We start from the raw sequence: 17,656 nt of genomic DNA on the forward strand, positions 1-17,656 counted from the left end.
CCCCGCCCCTCTCTCTTAGCTCTCCTCCGCCTCCCGCCTCTCTCTCTCTTGTTCTTCCCCTCCTGCCTCTCACTCGGGGGACCGCAGAGCCCAAACAGCCATGCTTCATGAAGAGCACGGAGCCCAAACGGTCGCTTGTGCCACTTGCTCCCACGCGGTGGCCTGGCTGAGGGGCGCAGAAGTCAGCTGAGTGCCATGGTGGGAGGCGAAGGGGGGCGGGGCGGTGACGTTCACAGCCAGGGGACGGGGCCTGGAGCTGCTGTCACGCCGCACGTCACCACTCTGCCCCCCTTCGCCTCCTACCATGGCACTCGGCTGACTTCTGCACTGCTCAGCCGGGCCCCCCAGAGGGAACAGCCAGCATTTCAGCAACAGCATCCCCAGAGGGAACAGCCAGCATTTCGGCAACAGCGCCCCCCAGAGGGAACAGCCAGCATTTCAGCAACAGCGCCCCCCCAGAGGGAACAGCCAGCATTTCGGCAACAGCGCCCCCCCCAGAGGGAACAGCCAGCATTTCGGCAACAGCGCCCCCCAGAGGGAACAGCCAGCATTTCGGCAACAGCGCCCCCCCCCAGAGGGAACAGCCAGCATTTCGGCAACAGCACCGCCCAGAGAGAACAGCCAGCATTTCAGCAACAGCACCGCCCAGAGAGAACAGCCAGCATTTCAACAACAGCGCCGCCCAGAGGGAACAGCCAGCATTTCAGCAACAGCACCGCCCAGAGGGAACAGCCAGCATTTCAGCAACAGCGCCCCCCAGAGGGAACAGCCAGCATTTCAGCAACAGCGCCCCCCAGAGGGAACAGCCGGCATTTCGGCAACTGCGCCCCCCCAGAGAGAACAGCCAGCATTTCAGCAACAGCGCCCCCCCAGAGAGAACAGCCAGCATTTCGGCGTTACAGACTCTTAGACACTGGGCTACTATATATATGATAAGGCTCTTTCAGTGGCAAAAGACCCTGCAAACCTTCAGGAAGTTACTCCCTGAGCCCTAGGAACTGGGCAAGGGTGGGTGTGTAAATTAACAGGGTTGCCCCTTGAGCCCTAGGAATTGGGTAAAGGTGTGTGTCTCTAAAGTGTGGAAGAGACAGAGAAATTTATGCGAGTAACACAGGAGCCTGAGAATGGCTGCTATGCTGGACTGGAGATGCCCTGACCTGGGCTAGAGCCCACAGAAGCAGAAAGAGAAAATGCAAAGACACAAGCATTGGAAACAACCACCTTCCCTAGGAATCTCCTTTATTTTTCCTTCTGTGTAATCAAGGGACACTCCATGTTCCCAGAACTTCTCGGTGCCGGTGACACTAAGGGCACAGAGGACGCAGCTGTGCAGTGCTTAACACGAGGTCTCTTATCTTTCGTAGTAACAGGCACCCTGCATCCCTGGCATTTTCTGTCCCCTTGTGATGTGCAGTGGAAAACAGCCCTACCGCCCACCCGGTGTTTCCATCTCTGATTTACAACACGTGCCCTCTGCACACATGCTCCATGGGATGCCTCCTTTATTGACATCCAACAGCATTTACAGTTGGATTCAGACGCCAGCCACAGGTACAGCCTATAAAACGCTGTACTCATACACTAGAGCCTGGTTGGATGATTGACAAGCAGGTTTAGAATTCACTCTTGTCTCACCTCGGTTTGCAAGCAGCAGCAGCAGGGGCGTGTGTGCTGCCTGCGCTGAAGCTGGACAATGGATCCCAACCTGGCCAGCAGTGCCGGGAGTGTGATCACGGTCGGATACGCAGTCACTCCAGAGCAGGGGCAATGCTGAACAACTAGCGCAGCAAAGAGAAAGCATCTGATGCCACATGCAGGCCCCATCCCTGTGCCACTAGCCCCAGCTACTCTCATAGCCGCAGAGCGATTGGGAAGGCTTTCTGAGGAGATGCTTATTAGCATTTCATTGTGAAATATCAATGACAGAGGAGAGAAATGGGGCCCCAGCAGCATCCACTCAGGGTGTGGTACTCAGAGGCCCAGGCGTTTCAGTGTCCTGTGGGGATGGCTCAGATTCAGTGTGGGTGTGCAGGGGCGGCTGAGAAGGCAGGGCCAAAGAGGGACCGGTTAGTGCTAGCCATGAGTCTGCTCTCTGTGCTCCAGACGCCCACCCACAGGGCTGGCCTGATCCCCCCTCATTCCCAGTGCTCGTGGCATCCCCTCCTCTGCGCCAGAGCGGGCCGGAGTCAGCATGGCCAGGAGGTGCTCATGGGAGGCCCTGGCTGAGCAGCAGCCATGTCCCTCTGGGCTCTGTGCACAGGGCTCTTGCTTAGCCGACAGAGTGGCCTGGCAGAGTCTGGCTCAGCCCTTCTCCACGTTACTGACCTTCACACCAGCCAGCCAGCCGAGCTCCCGGGAGCCCCGTCCTCCTCCAGAGCCACTGCCTGACCTGTGCTTCTGCCTCGGCTGCCCTGGCCCAGCTGCAGCGATTCACTCAGCCAGGGCCACAGCTGAGAGGCTCAAGCCTGAGAGGCATTATTAACCCATCAATCCCCACACTGCTGGCTAGCTCAGCACAGCTTTGCCCGTGGACTCTGTCACAACACGCAGGTGGGACAATGCCTGACCCATGCCTGGGGCGCCTCTGTGGGGGAGGGAAAGAGCAGCTGCACCAGAGCAGAGAAGCTGACCAGACAGCCCATTGTGGGTGGATCCCAAACCTGGGCCAGAAGTCAAGTGCCTGTCTGTGGCCAGAGGTGAAAGGGCCACTCAGACCCCTGGCTCGGGCTGGCGAAGCCCCGGCCACTCAGACCCACAGTGCCGGCTGGCGAAGCCCCGGCCACTCAGACCTACAGTGCCGGCTGGCGAAGCCCCGGCCACTCAGACCCACGGCGCGGGCTGGATAAGCCCCGGCCACTCAGACCCACGGCGCGGGCTGGCGAAGCCCCGGCCACTCAGACCCACGGCGCGGGCTGGATAAGCCCCGGCCACTCAGACCCACAGCGCGGGCTGGATAAGCCCCGGCCACTCAGACCCACGGCGCAGGCTGGCGAAGCCCCGGCCACTCAGACCCACAGCGCGGGCTGGATAAGCCCCGGCCACTCAGACCCACAGCGCGGGCTGGATAAGCCCCGGCTACTCAGACCCACAGCGGGCTGGCGAAGCCCCAGCCACTCAGACCCACAGCGTGGGCTGGATAAGCCCCGGCCACTCAGACCCACAGCGTGGGCTGGATAAGCCCCGGCCACTCAGACCCACAGCGGGCTGGCAAAGCCCCGGCCACTCAGACCCACAGCGGGCTGGCGAAGCCCTGGACTCCAGCAGCCAACCAGGGAGCCAGGGAAGGTGCAGCCCCTGTGGACGTGCTCCCACCCAGCCCACGTCTGGGCCTGCTCTTGCAGTGGCTTCCTGCTCAGGGCCACGTCGTGGACGGCCTCTCTCTGCTGCGGGTTCGCACTTGCAGGGCAGCCGGGTTCTCCGGAGCCTGGCTCTGCAGCATGAGTCATTTAGAGGTCGTGCGGCTGTTTCCCCTAGAGACGGCTGTGGAGTGTGTGACTCAGCAGGATCACGAGGCGGGGCGGAGGGAGACGGGCTGTGGCTGACCTATTTCTGATCGAATGGAAAGTGCGGCTTTTGTTTCCCATTTTAGCAGTTCTCTTTTCAGACCTCGACTCCATCACCTCAGCCGGCCTGCCCTTGGCAAGAGCCCGTCCGTGAGAGATCCAGCCCCGGGCTTCGTACTCCAGGATCAGATTTGTCTCCTTATAAACCTGCCCCCTCCACAGCCCAGTGGAAAATGCCCTTGGAAGAGCAGGGAGCATGACGGCGGAGGACTGGGAGGGGCCAGGCCCAGGCATTTCTCAGGGGTCACAACACAGACATGGGCCCCAGGCCTGGCTCGGTGCAACAGGCCTGGCAGAGACACGGGGCTCCAGAGCCATCCTGCCCTTAGCTACCGCTGAGCAGCTTTCAGCTCCAGCTACGAAGAGCCAGCGGATGCTGCCAGGCCAGCGATTTCAAGTGAGGCTCAGTAAATATCCAGCCAGTCAGCAAGCACGCGCCAGTAGGCCTCCGTGGGACTGTACCGGGGGTACGGGTACGTGGAAGCGAGTGCATCCGTGAGGGGACATGTCTCTCAGCTGCTGTTAATGAAGGACTTCAGCAGGGTGATCTGGCACGTGACATAGGGCTTCCCATAGTCTGCCTGGACTGCTTTGCTGGCTCCGCTCCACAGCTCCTCTGCCTGGGCTTCGATGCTGTCATGCATCAGGATGCCAGTGGCAGCTCCAAAGTTGCTGGGTTCGAAGAGGAGAACACACGCGCCCCAGCGGTGCATTTCTGGCTAGAGGCAGTCAGAGAAGGCTGCCACGCCAAAGCTGGAAAGGCAATAGGAGGAGCAGGATGGGCTGGCTATCCGGCCTAGCATGCTGGTGATGTTCACCACACGGCCTGGAGGGAACAGCCAAGGGAAAGGGGATCGCTAGCCTCTGTTCTGGGCTAGGCTGGGAGGGTGCATGAATAGATGGGTGACAGGATAACCCCTTCAGGGAGCAGTCTCCAGACAACATCACCTGGAGGGAGAGGGGCCCGTCACTCAGGACATGGCAGCAAGTCCCCTCCTTCAAGCCCCTTGCGACTCTCCCTCAGACCTAGATGGTGACTGGCTTCCAGCAGCAGGACTCCCCACCACAAACACAGCTAACTTCAGCAGCAGCCTCCTCAGTCTGCCCCTCTCCATTCTGTCCCTGGAAGGCTTTGCCCCTTTCCACCTCCACAGCAGGAATAACCCCGCTGGCACTCACTTGTATTTGCTGAGCTGGGTGTTAGCCACGGAGGAGCAGGGGGTAGAAGCAGAGGCAACCATGTTTATTGTGGGCACATGGATGGGCATTTCCCAGGGCCATCGCCACACCCTCCATGCCACAAACTCACCGAAGGGGCGCAGTGACTGTTTCTGGGTAATAACGAATATCGAGCAAAGCCTCAGACAGGGCTGGCTCAGGAGCATGGGGTCCCATGGCGGGGAGCCCCAGGACGCTGTGTGGCCTCCCATGCCAGTGAAGGGGAGATTTCTTGGCAGGACCATTCATGTGTCAGTCTGGGCCCAGAATGGGGGTGAGCACGTGGAGAGGAACGGCGCTGTCCTCAACAGCAGGAGAGGAAGCTGCCGTGGCTGTCAGAAGGGGAAACATCCTGAACCCCCAGGGCACCTCGCCACAGGCCTCTGCCAGCACAAAGGGGCTCATACTCCGAGGGGTTGGGGCAGGAGCAGAAAGTCTCCCCCTAGCACTTCATCCGGCTCCAGTGCACCGGGGCCTTCAGCCACATTCGCCGGCCTAGGCCTGAAAATCCTCTCAGGAGTTGTGTGGGCCAGGCGGTGGGGGGTTGAAACCGAGAGCCAGGCAGAGCAGAGCGGCACACCTGTACCTGCTCCATTGTCCACCCCCGGACGCGCGCCATGGCAACGGAACAGGTAGAGCCGCATGCAGACTTGACAGGGCAGGTTCTTATTCTAGGGCAGCTGGAGTATATTTATCAGCACAAGAATCACCCCAGGTTCCCACTGCAGGTGTGTCTCCCTTCCCAGAGTAGGAGGCTGGGCTTGCATCCGCCAATGGCCGCCTGCTTCCACGAGTCCCTCAGATTTCCTCATACTTATTGCCTGCCTGGCATGTTCGGCTGGGCGGGGACACATTTAAAATGGCTCTATGCACAGATATTGTTATAACCGCATTTATCAGCCTCCCTGTAGCTCGGGCCCCTCAGCGACAGGAGTTACACAAAGTGACTTCCTGTAGCTCTGTCAGGTGCTCCTATTGCAGGCCGACTCCTGCCTGTACAGCCTTGAGCTAGCGATGGTTTTCCCTGTTGTGTTGTGAAGCTTCTCCCTGCCTGCAGCCATGCCGATGCCCTCAGGACCTTTGTGGCTGTGAATGTGGGGCAGGAACACCTTGATCACTCGGACAGTTCCCCACAGGTTGACATCTTCCACCTCCTTGCTCGTGTGTGAGCTTGTGAATTCCACCTCCCTGAAGGCTGACATGCCAGTGTTCACTGAGCCCCACAGACCTGCCAATAAACAACAGAGTGTTTAAGGGGTAGAGGCCCTGCTTTCCCTGGGATTTACCTTCCCCTGGCAAAGCCTGGATGCTTTCGTCTAGGGCAGTAAAATACACTCAGAGAGGAGCCCCGGGACCAAGGTAACATGGAGTAACGGGAGGCAGAAGAGTATCCAGGGACTGGCTCAAAGCACCAGGGAAGTTGCTGAGGGACCCGCACCTGTCCTCACCCAGGAGAGATGCTGCTTGGGCCAGGCCATTGGTTCTCCTGAGGCGGGACGGACAGAGGGGCAGGTGGGGCTGTAGCTCCCCACTCCGCATGAGCCACACTTGCTGCTGCTGGACCGAACACACACACAAGGGAAGTCGGCAAGAGCTCCCCTAGAGCAGCGGCCTGCCCGGCAGCGGCACAGTGTCCCCCTCCAGCCAGAGAAGGTGAAGGCTCAGACTAGATTTGGGGGGCCCAACCCACGGGCTGATTTCCAGAGCATCCATGGATCCCACTGACCTCTGGGGGAATGAGTGTGCTCAGCACCTCTGAAAAGTCAGGCTCAAGAAGGGCATCAGAGGCCACTTTTGAAAGCCCCAACTTACCCACGGTGCCTCCGCAGGGCCCTGCCATCCACGTTCTTTCTCCTGCCCTTGCAGCAGCAACAGTGGCAGCGGCAGCAGCGGCTCAGAACCCGCCCAGCGACTGGGCCTCTTTCAGCAGAACCTCCCTAGCTGGCATTGATGGCAATGAGACCGACTGGCTTGCAATTAGGCCTCTGTCCTCATACGCCTCTGCAGAGCCCCTCGCACCCCGCTGAGCCGGCCCCAGAGCGGAGCCTCAGTGAAGAACGGAGGTCGGAGCCCAGGTGCCAGGCAGAGCGTTTACAGCCGTGAGGTGCGCCCAGCAGTGTCCGCAGGACAAAGCCCTTCCACTTTACGTGCTTCAGGGCAAGGACTCGGTTTCGCGAAGCCCTGTGTCTGCCTCTATGGTACTAGACAAGCCGTAACCAATGACAACGACAGAGCAAACAATAGGAAAACAAGGGTCAGACATTGCACGATTAGTTCTGACCACTTATTTAGTCATTTGATTATCACTAGTAGACTTACCCAGCGTTGCCCAGGTCCTTCAGGACAAGGCCTTGGGGACGCTCTTAGATGGAGCAGCCCCCAAATGCTCCTGTGCAGATGTCTATGGGCAGAGCCATGAGCAAGGGGCAGATACTCACTATCCTGACGTGGCGCATTCTGGTCTGAGACTGGTTAACTCCTGTATGGGTGGCAGTGCACTTGGACAGGCTCTGTGAATACAGCATTGCAGGCATAGTGTGATCCACCGTGGCCAAGAACCCTCTCAACCTCCCCAAAGCAGGCTCAGACTCAGAGGTGAGAGAGGGAGGGAAACAGGGAGGACCCACTTCAAGCTCCATTCCCCACTGCCAGCCCAGTTATCTGCAGTGCTGCAGAGTACTGACTGTATTCCAGTCAAGCTGGAGCCAGGCTGTTCATACTAAGCGGCTGTTTGCCAGCATGTCCTTGTGCTTCTGTCATGCAACAGGCCAGCTCCCCTCTATACCTTGCACAATGGGATGACAAAAACCCCAAACCAGGAAATGCCTTCCACGGAATACTCCCGGACACATTACTACATCACCTTATCTCTGCCCTGGGCGTAACTCCTCCTTAGCAAGGATTCATGGAAGTGAATTAAAAAGGCACCTGGCCTGAGAGAGTGTGCGCACGTGCACACCCACACCCACACCCCTGCCGCCTATAACACTGTCCTCAGTACCTTTCTCCGGCTCCTTCAGATTGTTCTTCACAAACTCCGCCGCCTGAGCCACTTCCTGGTCACTGCACACATTTAGCTGCAGCACTTTCATGTCATCTGATTTCTTGGCATCATCTCCAGTCTCTCTCTGCCCAAGAGAGAAAGGAGAGAGACACCTTGCTCAGACAGGCCAGCAGTAACCAGCCCTGTGCCAAGGACACAGGCTTGGGCTGTTGGGAAGGCGAATGAGAGGTGGCCCCTAGACGGCCCAGGCAATTACATAATGCAAGTCCTGCCTCTGGGAATTTACCTCCCTTTTCTGTCTCAGTTTCCCCACCCCAGACTGACGGTTTCTTCCTACGCACAGGAAGATTCCTGGTTCCTGTTTACCCCACACTCAAAGGGTGTAGAGAGCTACGTAAGTGCTGGCTGATATCTGTGCTTTTATCGATGCCGATGCTGTGCACAGTGGGTAACAGAGCCAACATTTTCAAAAGGATCACAGAGGGCCAGACTTCTGGGCTTTCGAATAAATGGCTTTTCAGGCAGTTGCTTAGAATAGCTCTCTAAAAATTCCTATCCACTCTACATAACGGTATTCTTTCCTTCTCTTTCAGATGCAAATGCAAAACGACAATGCCACTAGACAGTCCCTCCCTGGCTGAGTCTGGGAGCACACAAGAAGGTGCTATGAAACAGAAAAGGTCTAAAACTGTCAGGTGACAAAAAAGATTAGGCAGCACAGTAATGGAGGCAGTGGGGAGATGCAGCCATGTTTGGGGAGAGTGGCAGCCAGTCAGACACCTGGTTCACAGCAATATAGGAAGAGGAAATGCTGGGTCAGGACATCGGAACAAACAAGAAGAGACAGGTGGGTCAAAGCCACTTTTCTTTTTGACCAGTTTCTTGTCAGTTTTACTTTCAGGGTCTCGTGCAATAGCACAGGGCTGCAATACTTGGCTTGCAAATGGTGAAGCGAAAAGAGGGGGAAATGTTTTCCCTGGTGTTTTCAATAGAATAATGGAAACAATTCCAGAGGAGTGTAGCATTGCTGGGGTTATTTTTGGTTTTGTTGCTGTGTGGGTTTTTTAAACAAAACTTCTATTTGAGGCCAAATTCTACCTGGTCATTGCCAAGCAAAGCAGGCAGGATTTGGGACTTGGCTTTAGGGTCTTGTTCAGAGCAGGTAGGGGCGGAATGAAAAACAGAAACAAAAAACAGAAATCAATCTCCTCTATAAAGTGGAATTCAATGTGCTGTAGCTCAGCCCAAGGGCTCCAGGAAATCCTGGCGTCTCAGAGCAGGTATGTAGGTTACCCCCTCCTTCTTATCATCAGCTTTATCAGGGAGGAGACATTTGCATTGTGATGGGCTGCTATGAGTCATCGCTTCTGAATGATATGGCTTCTGTACTTTCCTACTGCCTTCCAAGCATTGTGGGCAAACAAGACAAGGCAAGTACAGTCTCATGCCATGTTACAGCAGGAGGGAGAGAGACAGTCTTACCCGACAGGTACCTGCCCAATTGCCTGTGCAGGCAGGCGGAAGTAAATATTCCCTATTTACTGAGTTGCTTTACTGGTGTTGCGGATTACCAGTCTTCTGTGGGTGCATAGTTCAAAGTGTCTGCCTATAGTCTCTTCAGCTAAGCTAAGCAAATGTCAGAATGGCTTTATTTCCCATCTCCGTCATACTGACCTAAAGGATCTGGTCCCACAACAACATTTCACCACGTCAATACTTCCAGCACCACAGAAACATGAGATGAAGCAGCAGGACCTCCTGTGTGACCGTCCATGGGACAGGACAGGACAGCACTTCTCATAGCTTTATATGTACACAAAAGGAAACCACCAGAAGCGTGACATTGGCATTTTGGTAGGCAGAGCATCAGCCTCAAAATATTGGGCTCCCTTTAAAACAAACCATGTATCCTTGGTACGCTGCTGCTCCCTGTATCTTGGGAAAATGTTGCTGAAACTTAGAGGTGGGTCATACAAAGGGCCTTTCAGCTGCTTCAGCTGGGAATGAAGTAGAGCCAATCCCCAGAGCACTAACAGAGCCCTATTATATCCACACTCGAGGCCCTGCAGAGTGCGAAGAACCATCGCTCCCCCCTCAGCCCCTTCTAAAATAAACAAGAAACATGTTTCCAATACTGCCGCCAAACAGCCATTGGTCAGTGACTTGAAAAAACTCATTAGTATTTTTCACATAAAATAGGCCCTTCTGAAGTGACTGCCCTAAAACTCCTGCAAATCACACAGTGTCAGAGTATATTGATTTGAAAGGTCTATTTTTATATCAAATAAGCACCAGAATAACGGTGGGTGTTGCCAAGTGGGTAATGATAACAGCATTTCAGATGCCACTTCATTATTTTCCATTCACACAAAATGATTTACTCTTTTGTCCAGGAAAACTCCAAACAGATTGAACAATTAAATATCTGGCTGACAGAAATGGACAATGCTGTTTTATTTTAATCCCATTCCAGAGGCTATAATTGCTTCAGTATATTGGCTTGTCAGATACTTGCACAGCATTTTTATAGGGTAGGTATGAGGTTTTTTGGCAGAGGCCCTTCCTGGCGCAGTTCCCGCAAGGGCAGACATCTGTGTGCAGAAAGTCAGGACTTTTATACTTCTTTTTCCCCTTCAACCACAGGTCAATTCCTGCTTGCCTTAGTCACAGGAATAGCCCCATGAAAGAATGTCAGAGAGGCAAATGCAAAGTAATGCACATTGGAAAAAATAATCTGAACTATACATACAAAATGATGGGGACTAATTCAGCTATTACCAGTCAAGAGAGAGATCTTGGAGTTATTGTGCATAGTTCTTTGAAAATACCCAGTGTGCAGCAGCAGTCAAAAAAGCAAACAGAATGTTAGGAATCTTGCAAAAAGGGATAGAGAGTAAGTCAGAGAACATCTTATTGCCTCTATATAAAACCATGGGATGCCCATATCTTGAATACTGCCTGCAGATGCAGCTGCCTCATTTCAAAAAAAGATCTCTTGGCATTGTAAAAGGTTCAGAAAAGGGCAACAGAAATGATTAGGGGTTTGGAACGGGTCCCATAAGAAGATAGAATAAAAAGACTGGCACTTTTCAGCTTAGAAAAGAGGTGACCAAGGGGAGATATGACAGAGGTCTATAAAATCATGACAGATATGAAGAAAGTGAATAAAGAAAAGTTATTTACTCATTTCCATAACATAAGAACTAGGCTCAACAAATTATATGAATAGCTAGCAGGTTCAAAACAAACAAACAGAAGTTTTTCTTCATGCAGCACACAAACCGTGGAACTCCTTGCCAGAGGATGTTGTGAAGACCAGGTCTTTAACAGAGTTCAAAAAAGAACTAGATAATTCATGAGGGACAGGCCCATTAACACTTATTAGCCAGGATGGGTAGGAATGGTGTCCGTAGCCTCTGTTTGTCAGAGGCTGGAAATGGGCGACAGAAACGGGATTACTTGATGATTACCTGTTTCTTTTCACTCCCTCTGGGGCACCTGGCATTGGTCGCTGTTGGCACACAGGATACTGAGTGAGATGGACCTTTGCTCTCACACAGTATGGCTATTCTTACCCTAAGAAGGCTAATGGCATATTAGGTGCATTAGGAGGAGCATTGTCAGCAGATCCAGAGAAGTGATTATTCCCCTTTATTCGGCTCTGGCGAGGCCACATCTGGAGTATTGTGTCCAGTTCTGGGCCCCCCACCACAGAAAGGATGTGGACGCATTGGAGAGGGGCCAGCAGAGGCAGCCAAAATGCTTCGGGGGCTGGAGCACATGACCTACAAGGAGCGACTGAGGGATTTGGGTTTGTTTAGTCTGAAGAACAGAAGAGTGAGGGGGGATTTGAGAGCAGCCTGCAACTACCTGAAGGGGGGTTCCAAAGAGGGTGGAGAAAGGCTGTTCTCAGTGGGGGCAGGTGGCAGAACAAGGAGCAATGGGCTCAAGTTACAGTGGGGGAGGTCCAGGTTGGATATTAGGAAAAACTATTTTACTAGGAGGGTAGTGAAGCATTGGAATGGGTTACCTAGGGAAGTGGTGGAGTCTCCACCCCTAGAGGTGTTTAAGTCTCGGCTTGACAAAGCCCTGGCCGGGTTGATTTAGTTGGATTGGTCCTGCCTTGGGCAGGGGGCTGGACTTGATGACTCCTGAGGTCTCTTCCAGCTCTATGGTTCTATGAGCAGAAACTCCAGCAGGGCAGAGTGTGGGTGAGAGGGGCCAGCCCCATGGTTCACATGCTGCCCACCAGCTGTGACGACATAAACGCCCCGGCACTCCGGTGAGGGAAACTTCCTAGGACTGGTGGGTCTCACCATATGATATCCCCCGGGAGGTTCTGCTCTGTGTCTCCTGAGTGCGGTTGTTATGGGCTGTGTCACTGACCCTCGCTGCTCCTAGCTGTGCACCATGATGTTGCTTCAGACCCTCAGGGGGAGGAGAGGCCGCCCAAGAGAATGTACATTGGGTACAAGCCAGGGAGGGGACCACGTAGACCTGGTGTTCCCAGTGTGCCATCTGCCTCCTCTTCTCCCTGGTGCATGGGGAGAACCATACGAGGGACTCATCCCTCCTGCAGACAGGGCCTGGTGCAAAATGAAACTGCCCACAGAACTGCACCCCAGTGCTGATTTAATCAGCAGGATCTGGGCCCAGCATCCAGATTCCAACAGCAGCAGCTTCATCACCCTGGGGACACCGCGTCTGCCTCTTGCCCTGCTCCTTGCCTTTCTCAGAGCTCAACAACTTTCCCCTGCAGTACCGGAACCTTTTTTTTTTTTTTTTTTTTTTTTTAAAAAAAAAGCACCAGATGTGACCGTCTGCCGGGAGTGGAAGGCACAAGCTTTCAAGTGTCTTAGAGCTCGTCTTCAGGTTGGGGGAAGGGTTAGTCACAAGTGGGCGCCCCATCGCCTCTGGGTGACACTGACAGGCTACACTTGATTGACAATGGAACTGTTGTGACTAGCATCTGCTTTGCCTCTGTCTGTGCGACTGGCGTAGCCGGGGGTCAGAAGATAAACAATGGAAGCTGCAGAATTGGGTCAAATGCGAAAGGTCCATGTGCGGGGAGAGCCTCAGGTTCAACTGACGATCCAGCTGTCTCAAGTGGATGGAGCGTTTTGCATGGCAGCTAAACACCACCTCGAAAGTGGAGAGGGGAGGGTTCGCTCATCTATATACTGGGGCAAGGAAGCGGAATGAAGCGTTCAGTGCCTTGGAGGAGGGGAGCCACAAGGACAATTCTTCTGGGAGACTGGCCAAGTTTGATGGGCATTTTATGCCTCAGCCTAATGTGGTTGACAAGCAAGTGTATTCCAGCAGCATGCCCGGACAGCGGGGAGGCTGTGGAATTGGTTATAGGAGAAGATAGTATGTCATGGTAGAAAACTATGGTTCTGAGGATAAAAGGAAGCAGAGACAGGAGTTGCCTTGCATGCTAGCAAAAGACAGAAACTGCAAATGAAGAGAGATGTTGAGATAATGCTAAGTCCAGCTATGAATGCAGGGGACTGGACGACCTCCTGAGGTCCCTTCCAGGCCTACGAGTCTGTGTAACCTTCACACAGCAAGAGAAATGGCAAGACAATCAAAGAGGATTAAAAGTAAAAACAGACAAGAGGCTGCCAGAAAGAGACCTAGAGAAAGTGACTTACAGAATGGCAACAGGAAATTAGCACAGTTGTAATAAATCTTGAAAGGCAATGTCTGGGGCTTCGCCAGACAGCATTTATTACACCTGCTGCACCTGGGGGCAAAGTCGCAATCCAAGAAGTGACTTCCCAGCCAAAGGAGCCAAAAGCCAGAAATGCACAAAAACTGGACATTCTCCCTACAGACAATCCCCTAACCTCAAGCCAAGTCTTTCCAGTCACTACGCAACACACCTCCATCATAATCACCCAGGAACCCACCCCTGCCAACACTGCCCACACATCTACACCAGCGATTTCATCACTGGACCCAACCACATCAGCCACTAAATCAGGGGCTCATTTAACTGCACATCCAGTAATATGATCTATGCCATCAAATGCCAGCAATGCCCCACTGCAAGGTAGACTAGCCAAACTGGAGAGTGTCTACAGGAAAGAATTAATGGACATAAATCAGATCTCCGAAAAGGCAACACACAAAAACCTATTGGAGAACACTTTAATCATCCTGGACACTCATTAATGGATCTCCAAAAACAAAAGGAAAAACTATGTAGCACTTTAAATAATAACAAGATAGTTTAATAGGTGATGAGCTTTCATGGGCCAGACCCACTTCCTCAGATCATATTCTGAGTCTCCAAGTCACTGTTTTGTTTCAGGCCAATTCCACAAACGAAATATACAGGGAAGGGTTGGAACTTAAATTCATTCACAAGTTTAATTCTTATGCAAATAGTATAAACCTGTATATCAGCTGGCTCACACATTATCTTCCACCTCTTAATGACCTAATCAACCAACCAAACAATGAAGGTGCTAATGGTTCTTATCCACCTCTTGTAACTATTTAGTCTTTAAGGTGCTATTGACTAGACTATTTGTTGTTTTTTAAGTTTTTCCTGTTACAGACTAACTTGGCTACCCCATGAAGCTTATCTACTCACCAGCTCTCTTTTTTTTCTTCCTCTCCTCCTTTTCTTTCTCCTTTTTTTCCTTGTCCCCCCTGCCTCCTTTCCTTATTTATTCTTGGATCTGGACTTCTAACACTCGTGTCATCTGAAGAAGTGGTCTGTACTCATGAAAGCTCATGGTACCATCTACCTGTTTTGTTAGTCTTTAAGGTGCTACTAGACTATTGGTTGTTTTTTAAATTTTTGACTGTAAGCTGAAGCATCACCCATCTCACAGAAACCCTGCACTAGACCACTTTGCATCCTGGACAATACCAGTTGGGGCAGATTTTAACTTGTGACCAAGAAGTGAAAGTTCCTTGCTTGTGAAAACTAGTCACACAGAGCTACGGCTGGCTGTGGGGTGAGCTAAGTTCATTTATTTGCCCTCAAACGCCCTCTCTGCTTTTCACTGATGTGCCAGTCTCCTGAAATAGCCCTCTCTGTAAGTACTCGACTCTATTCACTCCAGCCCCTCCACCTGCTGCTTCCATCTCACACCATGGCACAAGCTGCCGTAGCCGCGAAGGGCCAGCTCAAAGCACCAATGATGCTAGTACTGGAGGATTTACAGAGCCTTTGGGTGGAGATTTTCACACCATGGCAGCTGTCCAACAGGCCTTTCCTCTGCCAGGCTATGAAACGTGTCAGCTGAGTCTGGCCTGGCCAACTCTCCCAGCTGGTGCATGACGGAATGTGACCTTGGTTGATACGGGGCAGTCAGGTGGGTCACACTCAGCCGGGGCTGTGCGGGTTTCTGTGGCCGCCTGTACTGGATGATACTGGCCACCTGCCCTTGCAACACCTCCTAGCCAGCTTTACATTAGCTAAAGGGAACAGCAAAGTAAAACTGATATTAAGACCCCGGTAACTCGGGTTCATGTTGTTAGCAAAAACGTCCGTTAGTTACTGTATCAAACCCTGAATTGGCGTGGCCCACTTCGTTGCTCTTTTTATACATTTCCTCTCAGCTTGGCCCACGGAACCAGGCCTCGTTCCCTGCCCAGGCCTCCTGCCCTGGGGCTGCCTCGGGCACTGCTTGGTAGATGGAAAGAGTCCGCAAAGGCGCTGCCCCCTTTGTAGTGTGCCACACCCCGTAGGCACTGCCTGTGACCTGAGCATGCTTCTGAGAGACCCACCTCTGCCCAGGGGAGACCCCGCAGGGGCCGACCCCAAGCACCCACAGAAAAACAAACAGTGGGTGCTCAGCTACCTGCCACCCTCCTCTCCCACCAATTCGCTGTTTGGAGGCAAGCGGGAAGCCGTGGGGGATGGGGCGCAGTGGGGTGGGAAGAGGGCGGTGCAGGAGCGGCGATGGGCTGTGGGGAAGGGGCAGGCTGTGGATGGAGCTTAAGGAAGCTGGCAGCTGTGGATACCACTAGAGGTGCAATTGGTGGGCACTAACCACAGCCCGGGTTTATAGCTGGGGAGGAGGGTGGCCTGCTGGACACAGTTTGCCCTGAGGTCTCTTCCTGCCTGAATAGGCTAGACAGCCTCAGCGGTCACCAGAGCTATGGCTGTCTGAGAAGGGACATTGATACAGCCGAACAAGTGAGTGTCGCACAGGCAGACCTGGGTGAGCAGGGCAATGATAATATCGTCAGCTTCCCTCATCTGCCTTCAAATCCCTGCTCAGCAGCCTGCTTTGCTGGGGCACCTACAAAAGCCATGACACTGGTGAGGCTGCTGGCGTGCAGAGCTCACTGGCTGTCGTGCTGAGCAATAGCCTTTCCTAGTTTGCTTGCCCTCCCCCATCCGTCTGTATCCATCTGTCGCACCTTGTCTTAGACAGTAAGCTTCTTAGGGCAGGGACTGTTATTTGGTTGTGTTTTTACAGAGCCTCTAGGACTGTCAGGTGCTCTCGTAACATAAAAATAAATACACGGCAGACAACAGCAAAAGCCCCAAAGCAGCTCAGTGTGTGTCATTTTACAACATCACGAGGATTAAAAAGTCCAATTCCTGAGCAACAGCAACATGAAACGATCTTATCAGCATGCGTTTGACTTTGCCTTTGGCTCTCAGACGTTCCCCCCTCATCTTGTACAGGAAGGGACTGAGCTGGTGAGAGGAGAAAGCCCCATGAAGCTCCAGAGAGAAGACTGGTGCCTAAACACGCCCCGTCTGACGCCACTGTGGATCGATTGCCATCACGCTGGACTGTAGCCTTCAGGGAAAGATAAAGTCAGGCTGAGGAGGAGTAGGAGCCAATCCATCCTCTCTAGCCATTGCCAAAGGCCCCATCCGCTCACCAGTTCAGAGCCTTGGTCAGTTGTCAAGGCCACGTAGAGAGATTTTCCTGCAGTTCACCTGCACTTTTCTTGCCTTGCCTCACACTCAAGATCATGCTGATAGCTGATCTGGTGGCACGGAAGCCTCACTGACTCTCCGGCCATACGTGGTCAGCAAGAAGGTGCAGTCTTTTGAGAATTACCCACAAAACAACACTAATGAGAGAGATTCCTCAGCAGCTGCTGCAATCACTCCAGTCTCCTGGGGTTCTGTGTGACACCGCAGTGCTAGCTTCCTTCCTGTCCCTGGGTCCCGCCCCTGTCCTCAGGTGGGCATGCAAGACACTGTGCTTAAACACATCCACAGTCTGATGTGACAAGTTACCTCTGAGCCTGACTCATCCCTGCCAAGGAGGGCGAGGAGTCATCAGAAGCGATACACAGATCTGATAGGCCCCACACTATCCAACCAGAGTTCAGCCAATCAACAGGTGACAATCCACACAGCTGACCCCATCAGGTAGACAGGCTCTTCCAGGAAGCATCCCCTCTCCTCTGCTTGACTCCCCTACCTGTCTGGGAACACTCCCGTTGCCTAGTAGTTCTGGCAGGCTGCCGCTGCTCCCTCCAGCCCTTGATCTTGCCTTTGTCAGCTTCCCTACTAGCCAGCCCGTTCCAGCTCCTCCCTCAGCTAGCCTCCCCCACGTCTGACACCCATCCTCCTGTTTTCTGCACTTTAGATGGAATGCCATCTTTTCCTGTAGCCATTCCAGGTGCTAGGTGGTGACTGACTGTATAGACCCATCTACAGGTGGTTCGATATCCAGATCTTCAATAAGCTGAGGTCTCATGTAAAGCTGTTTCAGAAACAGTGGCTTGACATGAACAAAGTCCCTGGTAATGTTCCACCTGGCATTGCCTCTATTTGTGTTTGTCGGCGAGGTCTCCAAGAAGAGATTCGAGTGAGACAGTTTCCTTGGCTGAAGGCCTTATTGTTTTCTCATACATACCTCACGCATACAAAGGGCACCTC

At 53.2% G+C, this 17,656-nt stretch overlaps 1 long non-coding RNA gene and 1 pseudogene across 1 annotated transcript; both read right to left on the minus strand.

The window, feature by feature from the left end:
• Positions 1 to 1,635: 1,635 nt before the first annotated feature.
• On the minus strand, positions 1,636 to 8,891 carry LOC112543508 (D-beta-hydroxybutyrate dehydrogenase, mitochondrial-like; annotated as a pseudogene).
• On the minus strand, positions 6,621 to 7,741 carry LOC102457043 (uncharacterized). The gene is made up of 3 exons (XR_012906347.1): positions 7,409 to 7,741; positions 7,101 to 7,291; positions 6,621 to 6,982 (listed from the first exon to the last, which is right to left on the minus strand). It is a non-coding gene; the product is annotated as an uncharacterized LOC102457043 (long non-coding RNA).
• Positions 8,892 to 17,656: the final 8,765 nt, after the last annotated feature.

The sequence above is a fragment of the Pelodiscus sinensis genome, chromosome 10, assembly GCF_049634645.1.
Source record: "Pelodiscus sinensis isolate JC-2024 chromosome 10, ASM4963464v1, whole genome shotgun sequence".
Classification (NCBI taxonomy): domain Eukaryota; kingdom Metazoa; phylum Chordata; order Testudines; family Trionychidae; genus Pelodiscus; species Pelodiscus sinensis.